The sequence below is a fragment of the Marmota flaviventris genome, chromosome 3, assembly GCF_047511675.1.
Source record: "Marmota flaviventris isolate mMarFla1 chromosome 3, mMarFla1.hap1, whole genome shotgun sequence".
Lineage (NCBI taxonomy): Eukaryota > Metazoa > Chordata > Mammalia > Rodentia > Sciuridae > Marmota > Marmota flaviventris.
In genome coordinates, this window is record NC_092500.1 from 124,403,649 (window position 1) to 124,416,761 (window position 13,113).

The window sequence follows — 13,113 nt, forward strand, 5'->3', positions numbered from 1 at the left end:
GAGCCAATGTAATCCTTATCAAAATTTCAACTGCCTCTTTACAGAAATGAACAAACTGATCCTAAAATTCATATAGAAATCCAAAGGACTTAGAATAGCCAAAATAATTTTGAAAAAGAAGGCCAAAGTTAGATAACTCACACTTTTCAATTTCAAAACTTACTATAGCCCTATAGCTGGGCATGGTGACACACGCCTGTAATCCCAGCAGCTTGGGAGGCTGAGGCAGAAGGACTGTGAGTTCAAAGCCAGCCTCAGCAATTGCGAGGCACTAAGCAACTCAGTGAGACCCTTTCTCTAAATAAAATACAAAATAGGTCTGGGGATGTGGCTTAGTGGTTGAGTGCCCCTGAGTTCAATCCCCGGTTAAAAAAAAAAAAAAAACTTACTATAAAGTTATAGTAACCAAAACTGTGTATGACATAAAGATAAGACATAGATAAACAAAAAAAATAACTGAGAATCCAGAAATAAACACATATATCTATAATCAATTAATTTTGACAAGGGTGTCAAGACCATGGCAATATGAAAGTATAGTCTTTTCAACAAGCGGTGCTAAGACAACTTCTTATTCACAAACAAAAAAATTAAGGTTGACTTCCACCTAAAATCATTTTTTAAGAATTTACTCCAGGGGCTGGGGATGTGGCTCAAGTGGTAGTGTACTTGCCTAGCATGCATGAGGCACTGGGTTCGATTCTTAGCACCACATTAAAAAAAATTAAAAAAATAAAGATATTGTGTCCACCTAAAATTAAAAAATAAATATTTAAAAAATAATTTACTCCAGTTGGGAGTATAGCTCAGGGTCAGAGCACACGTCCAGCATACATGAGGCTCTGGGATGGATGGATGGATGGATGGATGGATGGATGGATGGATGGACGCATAGATAAGGGGAAGAATGGGAAGGAAGGGAAGGTGACAGCAAAGGAGGGAGGGAGGGAGAAAGATCAAAATAGATCAAAGAACTAAATATAAGAATTAAAACTACAAACTCTTAGAAGGAAACAGGTGAAAATCTGTTTGATTTTGACCTTGGGCTAGGCAACAGTTTCTTAAACATGACACCAAAAGCACAAGCAATAAAAGAAAAAAATGGACAAATTAGACTTCATCAAGATTGAAAACCTTTATACCTCAAAAACACTAAAATCAAAGTAAAAAGATGGTAGAACAAGTACTTACCATGTGCAAGACTCTAGGATCAATACCTAGCACATAAAAGAAAAGAAAAGACAACCCACAAGATGGAGAAAGTATTGCAAAAAGTACAAGAATAGTACCAGAATACGTTAAAAAAAAAAAAAACTCTAGAAACTCAATAAAAAAGACATATAATCCAATTTAAACATGGGCAAAGAACTTGAATAGACATCTTTCCAGAGAAGATATATAAATGGCCAATAAGTACAAAAAAGATGCACAACATCATTGGTCTTAGGGAAATGCAAATCAAAACCACAATAACATACCACTTCACACCAAGTAGGGCAACTATAACTTTTTTTTTTTTTTTTTTTTGATACCAGGGATTGAACTCAGGGGCACTCAACCACTGAGCCACATCCCCAGCCCTATTTTGTATTTTATTTAGAGACAGGGTCTCACTGAGTTGCTTAGCACCTTGCAGTTGCTGAAGCTGGCTTTGAACTTGAGATTCTCCTGTCTCAGCCTCCCACGTGGCTGGGATTACAGGAGTGCATCATTACACCCTGCTGCTATAACTTTTTTAAAACTAGAAATTAACACGTGTTGGCAAGCATGTGGAGAAAATGAAATCTTCACATACTGCTAGTAGAAATATAAAACAGTGCAACTGCTATTGGAAACAATTTGTCAGTTCCTCAAATAGTTAAATATAGTTAACACATGACCCAGTAATTCCACTAGTAAGTATATATTCAAGAGAATTCAAAACATAAGAACATGAAAACTTGCACATGAATGTTAATCGCAGGATTATTCATAATAGCCAAAAGTGGAAACAACCCAAATATCCAACAACTGATGAATAGCTGAAGAAAATGAAATATATTCATACAACAGAATATTATTCAGCCATAAAAAGGAATGTAATTCTGATACATGCTACAACATGGATGAACCTTGAAGACATTATGTTAAGTGAAAGAAATGAGACACCAATGGTCACATATTGTATGATTCTATTTATATGAAACATTTCAAATAGTCAAATTCATAGAGAGAAAATTGAATAGAGGTTGCAAAGGGATAAAGGAGGGATCTGGGAGTAACTGCTAATTAGCATAAATAAGGTTTCTTTTAGAGGAGATGGAAATGTTCTGGAATTAGATTGTGGTGATATTCCCACGTTTTTGTTAATATACAAAAAAAATCACTGAACTATGCACTTTGTTTGTTTGTTTGTTTGTTTAGTCCCAGGGATTGAACCCAGAGGTGCTTAACCACTGGGCTACATCTCTAACCCTTTTTATTTTTATTTTTATACTCGAGATTGAATCCAGGGGCACTTAACCACTAAGCCACATCCCAGCCCTTATTTTTTATTTTGAAATAGGGTCTTGCTAAGTTGCTTAGGACCTCCATGAGTTGCTGAAGCTGGCCTTGAACTTGCTTGCAATCCTCCTGCCTCAGCCTCCCACATCACTGGGATTATAGGCATGTGTCCACCGTACCTGGCTGAACTGTCCTTTTTTTTGGAACTGTACATTTTTAAATGATTCCTTTTACCTCAATAAAAAGTCAACATACCCCAAGAAGCATTTCAACCTGAGCTGGAGGTCAGTGCAGACTTAAGGAAGGTAAGGTCTCAAGTGCTAAAGTAGGAGTCCCAAATGCCACCTGACAGGTGACCTCTAGGCAATTCCGAAACCTCCTCAGGCTTGTAAGGCAGGGAAAGGAGAAACTCCCTTGCTGCCAGGCTTTTCTCAGCCCCAAGGCAGAGGGCCAATATCAGAAGGCATTCTGGCAGAGGTCCTGCACGTTGGGTCAGGGGGACAGGAATTTTGTGGGGAAGAGCCAAAGGTAGATATTAGAATACTTATGGTGGCAGAAGGATAAAAAGACATCAGTTGGAGGAGGGGTTGTGGCTCAGCAGTAGAGGACTAGCCTAGCATATGCAGGGCCCTGGGTTCAATCCTCAGTACCACACAGAAATAAATAAATGGAATAAAGATATTGTGTCCAACTATAATTAAAAAAAATAAGAAAGAAAAGAAAGACATCAGTCTCAGAAGAGGAAACACAGACAGCCAATGGTCATAGCAAGATAATCACCCTCACCACTAAACAAAAGAATGCACACTGAAACAACAATGAGACAGCACTTCCTCCAATTAAATTATGAAAAGGGGTTTGCTAATATGGAAAGGTGGCAGGATGTAAGGAAATGCATGCTCTCATCCCACTGGTGGGAATGCCAATTGGTACAACCACTTTGCCAGTATATATTAAAAAGAGGCAAATGCGCATACTCTATGACTCAGCAATTCCAGTGCTCAGTATTTATTCTAGAGAGACACTCCCACATGAACAGAGAAGCATAAGATGCTTTATACAACCTCATTTGCAACAGTGGAATGCTGGGAGCACCATAAGTACTCGTGAGTAGGAGAATGACTGAAAAGGCTCTGTACATTCATTCTCTACTTAACAGAATGACTCGTTCTATGTATAGGAAATGAAATGATCTCTGAGACATATAATTGAATTAAAAAAGAAAAAAAAAACAAATCCTAGAAAGATACACAATGTACATCATTCAAGAAAAATCAAACACAAACAAAAATGCAAGTGCCCTGGAGCGCTTGGCGGGTTCTGCCTTGGCAGGCTGTGACACTAGACCAATAAAGAAAGGATTGTTCCTTTCTTTATCTGGAAAAAGATGAACTTTATAAAGCAACATGAGAACATGGAAATGCCTGACTTAAGTTGTTTCGTTTCCCAGAGAGGTTTCTAACCAGTGGAGGAAATCAATGCAAGCCTTGTTCCTTAGGCTTTATTTAGTGCAGCCTCGTATATTTCCTTTAGAGGTAATCTGTTATGCCCCAAATGAGAAAGGAAAAGTTAAATGTCATCACTTTCAGCCTCTCTTTTATCTCACGAATAAAAAGAGAGGCAAGCCCCTTGACAGGGAAAGGTAGTGACCAGATATACATGGCTTCCCCCAGCTCCCAAAGACAGAATTGTCTTTCTTCTGAAAAATTCAAGCAGAAGACCCTCAGCAACAAAGGGGATGAGAAATCAGAGTGAAAGATATTTGATTACTGCTAAATAATACTTCAAGTAGTAAATAAAAGTGAGGCTGGAGGCATAGCTCAGTGGTAGAGTGCTTCCCCAACATGCATAAGGCCCTGGTTCAATTTCCAGCACTGCAAAACAAAATAAACAAAAATTAAAAGGGACTTTGCTGGGAAAACCCATCTGATTTTTTTGCTGACAGATAGGTGTCTCTAAGGATTCTGATTTTTATTCCCTGTTATATAAAAGAAGCTGTTTATTAATGTACAGTTTAATAAGAGAAGAAGTTGGCTTCTTTTTTAGACATAAATGCTCCTAAAAGAATTTTTTAAATGTATACACATAATTTACTTATCTGTCTAGAAAAGTTCTGGAAGAATATTCACTAATCTGAATCAGGGTCCACCTCTATGGAGGCAAGGGGAGAACCAGGGCTGGGGAGAGGAGACTGACAAAAGGGAACTGAGGCTTATCTGTAATTATTTGACTTTTTTTTTCAGTTTCACCTTCAATTTGTAATGTAATTTAAAATTTTTGTCATGAACTATGCCATATATAAAAAATAGTATGTAGAAATAGCAATACAAAAACCCATAAAGCCAAATCATTTTGAGAACCTTAGAAGTTCCCTAATCACACTGATTCCCTAATTCTCTTCTAAGCCAGGTAGAACCAGCCCTGGGTTGTATCCATCATCCCCCATTTTTCTTTCCACCATCTATGTGTGCACCCCTAAAGAACAAACTATTTAGCTTCATCTGTCTGTGAACTTCATATATATGGAATCTTACACATGTACTTCTCAGTGGCTTCCTTCTTTCATTCAATCTCTTTTTTTTTTTTTTTTTTTTTGTAGGGGTTGGGGGAGGTCATGTACTGGGGATTGAACTCAGGGGCACTCAACCACTGAGCCACATCCCCAGCCCTATTTTGTATTTTGTTTAGAGACAGGGTTTCACTGAGTTGCTTAGCATCTTGCTTTTACTGAGGCTGGCTTTGAACTTGTGATCCTCCTGCCTCAGCCTCCGGAGCCACTGGAATTACAGTTGTGCTGCACAATGGCTCCTGGCTGACACTATGTTTTTCAACCAATTAATTTTTAAATTTATTTATTTACTGACCTTCTAAGGATTGAAGCCAGGGGTACTCTACCACTGAGCTACAACCCAGCCCTTTTTATTTTGAGACAGATTCTCCCTAAGTTTCTGAAGACCTCACTAAATTGCTGAGTCTCGCCTCAAACTCCCAATGCTCCTGCCTTAGCCTCCAGAGTTGCTGGGATTAGAGGCATGTGCCATGGTGCCCAATTTTATTTATTTTTATTGTGGTAAATATACATAAAATTTACCACTTTAACCATTTTAAATGTACAATTCAGGACATGAAATACATCCACAATGTTATACAATATTGTATTTTTGAAAGTCACCCAAATGAGGATGTATCTAAGTCTTTCTTTTTCCTCACAAGTGTTTCATTGTATGAATATTTCCATGGGTATATATATTATAATTTATTAGTCAAACTACTTTTCTTTCTTTTTTGTTTTGCTATTATAAACAACAATGTTCAAATGTTCTTACACATGTCTCCTAGGGCATATATGCAAAAATTCTTAGTACATATTCATAGGTGTGAAATTGATGGATTTTACTGTAAGTTTAATTTCTTTTTTCTTTTCCTAGTACTGGCAATTAAACTCAAGAGAACCTACCACTTAGCTACATTCCCTGGCCCTTTGTATTATTATTATTTTTTTTACCTTTATGTCACTTATTTATTTTTATGTGGTGCTGAGGATCCAACCCAGGTCTCGCATGTGCAAGGCGATTGCTCTACCGCTGAGCCACAACCCCAGCCTCTTATTATTATTTTTTATTTTGAGAGAGTCTTGCTAAGTTATCTAGGCTGGCCTCAAACTTGCGTTCAGAGTCACTGGGATTACAGGTGTGCACTCCTCATCCAGTCTATAAGTTTAATTTTCTATAAGAATGTGATATAAATAAATGTATTACTTATATAATTAAATTTCAATTCAACAAAAGAATTTGGGATGGTTTCATAGAGCAAAAGGGCAGGGGAACAGTGTCTGAGACAGAAAGCAGAAAGGGACAGGAAGAGCAGCTAAGACACGTTGAGCACCCTCTAGCATAAAGTCAGTTCAACACACATATTGAGTATCTGAGAGTATCTATTTTGTATGGGTTATTCAGCAGTGGACTAGGATCCAGGAGACCTGGGTTCTCTGCCACAAAAAGCAAGTCATTTAGCCTCCAGCCAGTGGTTCTGATACCTGTAAAATGAGGTGGTAAACCCAAGGGTCAGAATCCCTCCTCCCAGCTCTGATAGTTTGGGATGCTAAACTGGTTGGAGTATGCAGACAGGAGCTTACCACAAGTAGTTCTAGTTAGAAGCCAAAATGAGAGCTCTGGAATCTGGAAACAAGAGAACTCTGTCTCTCCAGCATCCAAAAAAAAACTAAAGGCTAGGTGCAATGGCACATGGCTGTAATCCCCGGGGCTCAGGAGGCTGAGGCAGGAAGATCTCAAGTTCAAAGCCAACCTCAGCAAAATTGAGGTGCTAAGCAACTCAGTGTGACCCCTTCTAAATAAAATATAAAATATGGCTGAGGATGTGGCTCAGTGGTTGAATACCCCTGAGTTTAATCCCTGGTACTAAAAAAAGAAAAAAAAAACTAAAGGCAATAACTGGCCTCATCCAAATAAGTTGATGATAATATCATGTAGTAAATGTGCCAGTTCCCTGGGTGAAAAGGCCTTGATTTGTAGCACTGGCTGATTTACATGGTTGTAAAATCCTGACCATGGCCACTTTGCCAATTTCAAGCTAACAATGTATAACTGGCTTACAAAATTCCTGAAAATTTAACAATCTGGCTTTGGCTAGGCAGTACCAGCTGGCTCCAGTGCATCTCTGGGAAATGAACTAACCCTAAGAGGTAAAACTCAGATGACACACCCAAGGCCAGAAGAGGGAATGAAGACATCAAGTTATTCATGGGACTCATGGTTGCTTTAGACTCAACAAAAGTTGGGAAGGAGGGGCTAGGGTTGTGGCTCAGTGGTAGAGCGCTTGCCTTGCACACATGAGGCCCTGGATTCAATCCTCAGAACCACGTAAAAACAAATAAATAAAAAATAAAGATATTGTGTAAAAAAAAAAAAAAGTGAGAGGAATTAGGGCACTCATTAGACTGGCTGTGGGTGCAGCCTGCACTCATCTGGTAGGCTAGAGAAATCATCCAGAAATAGAGCAAGTAGAAAATGCCAGGAGCCCATTATAAGGGGAATTATCCCCCCACCTCCCTGCAAAATCACTTTTCCACATTATAAAGAAATCTCTAAAGGGGCTGGGGATATAGCTCAGATGAAAGAGTGCTTGCCTTGCATGCACAAGACCCTGGGTTCTATACCCAGCACACACACACACACACACACACACACACACACACACACAAAGAAAGAAAGAAAGAAAAAGGAAAAAGAAAAAGAAATCTCTGAGTATGAATAATACATGGAGCAGGCACACTGCATCTTCACAGCTTGTTCACCATTGTGAGCTTTCTGTTTCTTTCACATTTCATTGATTTAGCTCTCTGGTTAATTGGCTATTCCTTCAATCCCATTTCTTGAGATTTTCAGCCTCAAAAACAAATGAGAGAAAGAATGAACATTTACTGAGTATGCAACAAGGCAAGGCATTTCATTTTCATCGTTATGCTTAATAGGCCCAACCTGCTGCATGGTATGGGACACTATCCTCAAGCAGATCAAGCCTCAATTCAAAGATGTTCTGGGACATGCCAGAGATGATTCAGGTAATAACTAGCAGAGATGCATTTGGACAACCAATCTGTCTGGTTCTGAAAGTCAGCTTCTCTCTACCAACCCTAGGATCCTTCTGACTCAGAATTTTGAGTCCTAGGACCACCCCTCAGTTCCTGGTCAATACTGTCCCCTTATAGCTACATATTCCCCTCACTATTTCACCCCTTCAAGAATTTTCTTATACTGGTCTTGCCTTTTCTTAGCTTCATAGACTAAAAACATCAATAGCCAGCACTCAAACCTTACATCAATTCACATAACATCTGATTTCAGAAATTAGCTTTACTTCAGATCAGAATTAATTCTCTAAACCATATATCACGTAAAGTCCTGAGCATCAACAAGCCATGAAAAAGAAAGAGTATTGAGGAAGGTAAGTCATATCGATACCTACAGTACCCTAGAAGATGTAACTTCCAGTTTCCACAATACCTTAAAATGCTACATAACAGGGCTGGGGTCATGGCTCAGTGGTAGAGCGCTTGCCTTGCCATGCTAGACCCTGGGTTCGATCCTCAGTACCACATAAAAATAAATAAGTGAAACATAGGTATTGTGTCCAACTACACTAAAAACTAAATATTTTTTTTAAATGCTACATAACATTCTTTCACATATGGAGCTCAGTTCTTCACAAATAAAGGGAAATGTCAGGTGCTGGAAAAATGGAGAAAACTGAAATTGCTAGAGTGAATGCATAAATAGCTGGAGGGCTGTCAGCATGGGTCACCTAGGGCTAAGGCCTTGATGCCCACTTGGGTCTGGAAGAAAAGACCTTGGGACCCACCACACAGGACATTGGAAAAGAACTGAAGAAGATACCCTCCTACATAAGTATAGGAACCTTAAAGGAAATCTAGAAAAATCTACTCACCAATACAGAACCTCAACAAGGAAGTTTGTCTGCCTCTGACTGCCTTCTGGGTAGAGGAAAAAAAAAAAACTGTCTTAAAATTTTTAACTGTAGACCTGTGCTCATCTAGATTTGGGGGTCACATTTAAATTCTCCAAAAGGCTTAGAAATTGACTGTGCCCACCACCCCAACAAAATAACACAGAAATTGGTCTCAGGCCAGTAACATTCCTCTAGTGTCTGACAAAAGCAAATACAAAACTTCTTGGAAAGGACATGTCCTCAAACAAGGCCACCAAGGGCTCACAGAAAAGGCCTTGTTGGAGATGCTATACTCGTGTGTGTGTGTGTGTGTGTGTGTGTGTGTGTATGCGCGCGCACCAGAGATTAAACTCAAAGACATTTAACCACTAAGTCACATCCCCGGCCCTTTTTTATATTTTATTTTGAGACAGAATCTTACTAAGTTCTCAGGGCCTCACCAAGTTACTGAGGTTGACTTTGAACTTGCAATCCTCCTGCTTTAAACTCCCAAGCCATTGGGGAGATGCACTCTTGATTCAAATTAGAAAACATACTTGAAACCTTGTGACGTAAAGCACCTTTTTCATCTAAGTCAGTCATTAAAATCAAACATATGCCCTGACACCCAGACCTACTAGTCACTATATAGAAAGTATCAAGGCAAGATTTTTTTAAAATAATGAAAAACATTAAGTCATATTGTTCTTACTAAATACATTAAGTTTAATTTTTTAGCATTTTGTATAAAATTGTTAGATATTAACATTTTAGTGAGAGCAAGCAGATCTTTTGTTACAAATAAGCATAAATGTTAAATATTATTTTTCCCATCTTTATCTCATTCTTTTTATTTTTTCATGTTCCTGTATAATTTTATCTCATTCTTTTAATGTCTAAATATACTCACACATAACATATTTGAACATACAAATCTATGAATATAATGTATTTTAAAATTATATATTTTGGGGATACATATTGAAAATAATTTTATTGATGGAGTACAAGATAAAGTGCTGGGCTCATACCTATAATTCCAGTGGCTTGGGAGGCTGAGACAGGAGGATCGCAAGTTCAAACCCAGCCTCAGCAATAGCAAGGTGCTAAGCAATTCAGTGAGACCCTGTCTCTAAATAAAATACAAAATAGGGCTGGGGATGTGGCTCAGTGGTTGAAGAGTACCCCAGAGTTCAATCCCTGATATAAAAAAAAAAAAAAAAATCAAAAAAGTTTGAGACCACTGAATTAGAAATCCATATTTTTTAAAAGTATATATATATATATATATATATATATATATATATATATATATAATTGTCGATGATGAACCTTTATTTAATTTATTTATTTATATCTGGTGCTGAGAATCGAACCCAGTGCTTCACATATGCCAGGTAAGCACTATCACTGAACTACAACCCCAGCCCAAAAATACACATTTTTTTCGACACATGGAACATTTATAGCCACACACTATACCACAGAGCAAATCTCAAACAAAAGCCAGAGAATTTATATGTGTTTCTACAGCTGATGCAACAAATTATCCTACACTTAAACTTTGAAAATAACTCAGATTTATTATCTTAGTTCTAAAGGTCAAAAGTCCAAAATGGGCTGAAGATGTAGCTCAGTGGTAGAGGCCTTGCCTAGCATACTGGAGGCCTGGAATTAAGTCCCTAGCTACAAAACAAAGCAAAATAGGGGGCTGGAGGTATAGCTCTGTGGTAGAGCACTTGCCTAGCATGCATGGAGGTATGCTAGTTCAATCCCCAATACTGAAATGAAAGGGGCTCACTCAGCTAGTGTTGTGGGGCTGCAATCCTTTCTGCAGGCTCCAGGGGAGAATCAGTCTCCTTGTCCTTTTCAGCTTCCAGAGGCTCCCCACCGCCTCAACCCCTTTTCCAAGGTTCACTGCCCTCATCTTCCATCTTCCAAGGCAGCAGCTATCAGGTAGACTCCTCAAGCTGTCAACTCTCTCGTTCTCTTTCTACTACCTCTCTCTTCCACTTACAAGAACCCCAGTGAGGGATGGGAATGTAGCTCAGTTGGTAGAGTACTTGCCTCACATGCACAAGGCCCAGGTAAATCCCAGCACCACAAAGAAAAAAAAAAAAAAGAATCCCTGTGATTAAATTGGGTCTACCTAATAATGCAAGATAATCACTGCATCTCAAGGTCAACTGACTAGCAACCTTGATTCCATCTGTCACCTTAATTAACCTTTGTTGTACAACAAAATATTTGGTTTTAGGAATGTAGACATCATAGGCCAATATTCTATCTACTATATTACACATACAGACTACATTCTCTGACCACAATAAAATAAAATTTAAAATAATTTAAGCTCCCAAAATCTGAAATTTTAAAAACGTATTTATAGGGCCAGGGTTGTGGCTTAGTGGTAGAGTGCTTGCTTAGCATGCATGAGGCACTGGGTTCGATCCCTGGCACGACATAAAAATATTAAATAAAAACAAATAAAATAAAGTATTATGTCCATCTACAACTAAAAAAAATTTAAATGTATTTATAAATAAAATATGGTAAAAAGTAAGTAATAATGGGAAAAATTTAAACTTACAATAATGAAAAAGCAATATAGCAAAACTTGAGACATAGCAAAATATCTTAGGGGAAGTTTATTGCTTCAAATGCATATATTAGAAAAGAAGAAAATTTTAAATTAATGAATCAAGCACCCAATTCAAGAAGGTAGAAGAAGAACAGTAATATAAACCTAAAGAAAATCAAAGGAGGGAAATAACTTTAAGATTAGATCAGAATATAAAATGAAATAGAAAACAGAAATCAAAGGCAGTTCTTTGAAGCAATTAATAAGTTAGATGAATTTCTGGGAATGTGAATCAAGAAAAACTGAGAAATTACATATAAGCAACATTGGAAATCAAAAAAGTAAATAACCTTAAACCTAGTGGAGATTTTAAACATTTCTGACAACAAATCTGAAACTCATAATTTATAAATCTTTAATCAGATTAAATAAACAATCTGCTAGAAAAATACAATCTACCAAAACTGACTCCAAAAGAAACTAAAAATGTGAATTAAATCAACAGTGAAAGAAATAACTGCATTCAAAATACATACACATACAAGCAAATTCTACTAAGCCTTTGAGAAAGAAATTATACCTATTTTATATAATCTGCATGTAAGGAAAAAAAAATATCATAGAGTAATCAAAGGAAGAAACAATCCTCAAGCAGATAGAGAGCTTTCAAAGGTCTCAAACTTTGCTTCCATATTGAAGCACCCCTTAGTCCTTATCTTGCATCTTGACTTTCCCCTTCATAGCACTGCAATAATGACCATTACTAATGGTCAGTATAATGTGTCTTTTCTTTATATATATATATATATCCATATATATGGATATTTATATTATATTATATTATATTATATATATCTGAGCTACAACCCCAGCCCTGACGTGTCCTTGAGATTACTTGATTAATGTCTGACTCTCTCACTGGTGTGTCAACTCTACAAAGGCAGAAACCATTTGGTAACTGTTTTCATCTTCATAGCCTATTAGCAGGTACCTGACACAAAATGGATGTGCAACAAATAAATACTTGTTAAATGAATGGGAAGTGGAATTTAGGAAGTCTATGACCCTGTGCCCCATGAAATTTCAATGTGATAATTATGAACAGAGCTGCAAGGGAACAAAGCCAAGGCTGGACAATCGAATATTTAGTTAGTGCCTTATGAGTTAGGAGACACTAAGAGCTGGGGCTGGGATTCTAAAAAGTGACCAGAGGATGGAACAAATGCTCACATTTCTTCAGTTCCCCATATCACCCAGACTGAGGAGTATCAGGGATACAATTAAAACTAGGATAGGGGTACCCAGACCATCATTAGTCTCTCAAAGCCCTGCTGGGAAGAAGGATCCAAAGAGATGGGGGCGGGTGTTTTGATGGCAGTCACCAAATAAAACAGGAGAGGGGGAGAAGGAATGGAGTGGGAAGAGATAAAGTGGGCTAGAAAAAATAAGGTGTTTGGTTGATAAGAACCAAAAACACTAGTTGGGTGTAGTGGTCAATGCGTATAATCCCGGCTGAGGCAGGAGGATCATTGTTCAGGGCCTGGGCAACTTAGTGAGACCCTATCTCAAATAAAAAAAGAAAG

The 13,113-nt window shown here is 37.8% G+C and overlaps 1 protein-coding gene across 1 annotated transcript in view; it reads right to left on the bottom strand.

The window, feature by feature from the left end:
• Scnn1a (sodium channel epithelial 1 subunit alpha) overlaps nt 1-8,995 on the bottom strand; it is a 76,217-nt gene extending 67,222 nt beyond the window's left edge. The window contains exon 1 of the mRNA XM_071610338.1: nt 8,950-8,995. The gene's annotated coding sequence lies outside the window, so the exon portion shown is untranslated. The remainder of the gene's footprint in view (nt 1-8,949) is intronic.
• Nucleotides 8,996-13,113: the final 4,118 nt, after the last annotated feature.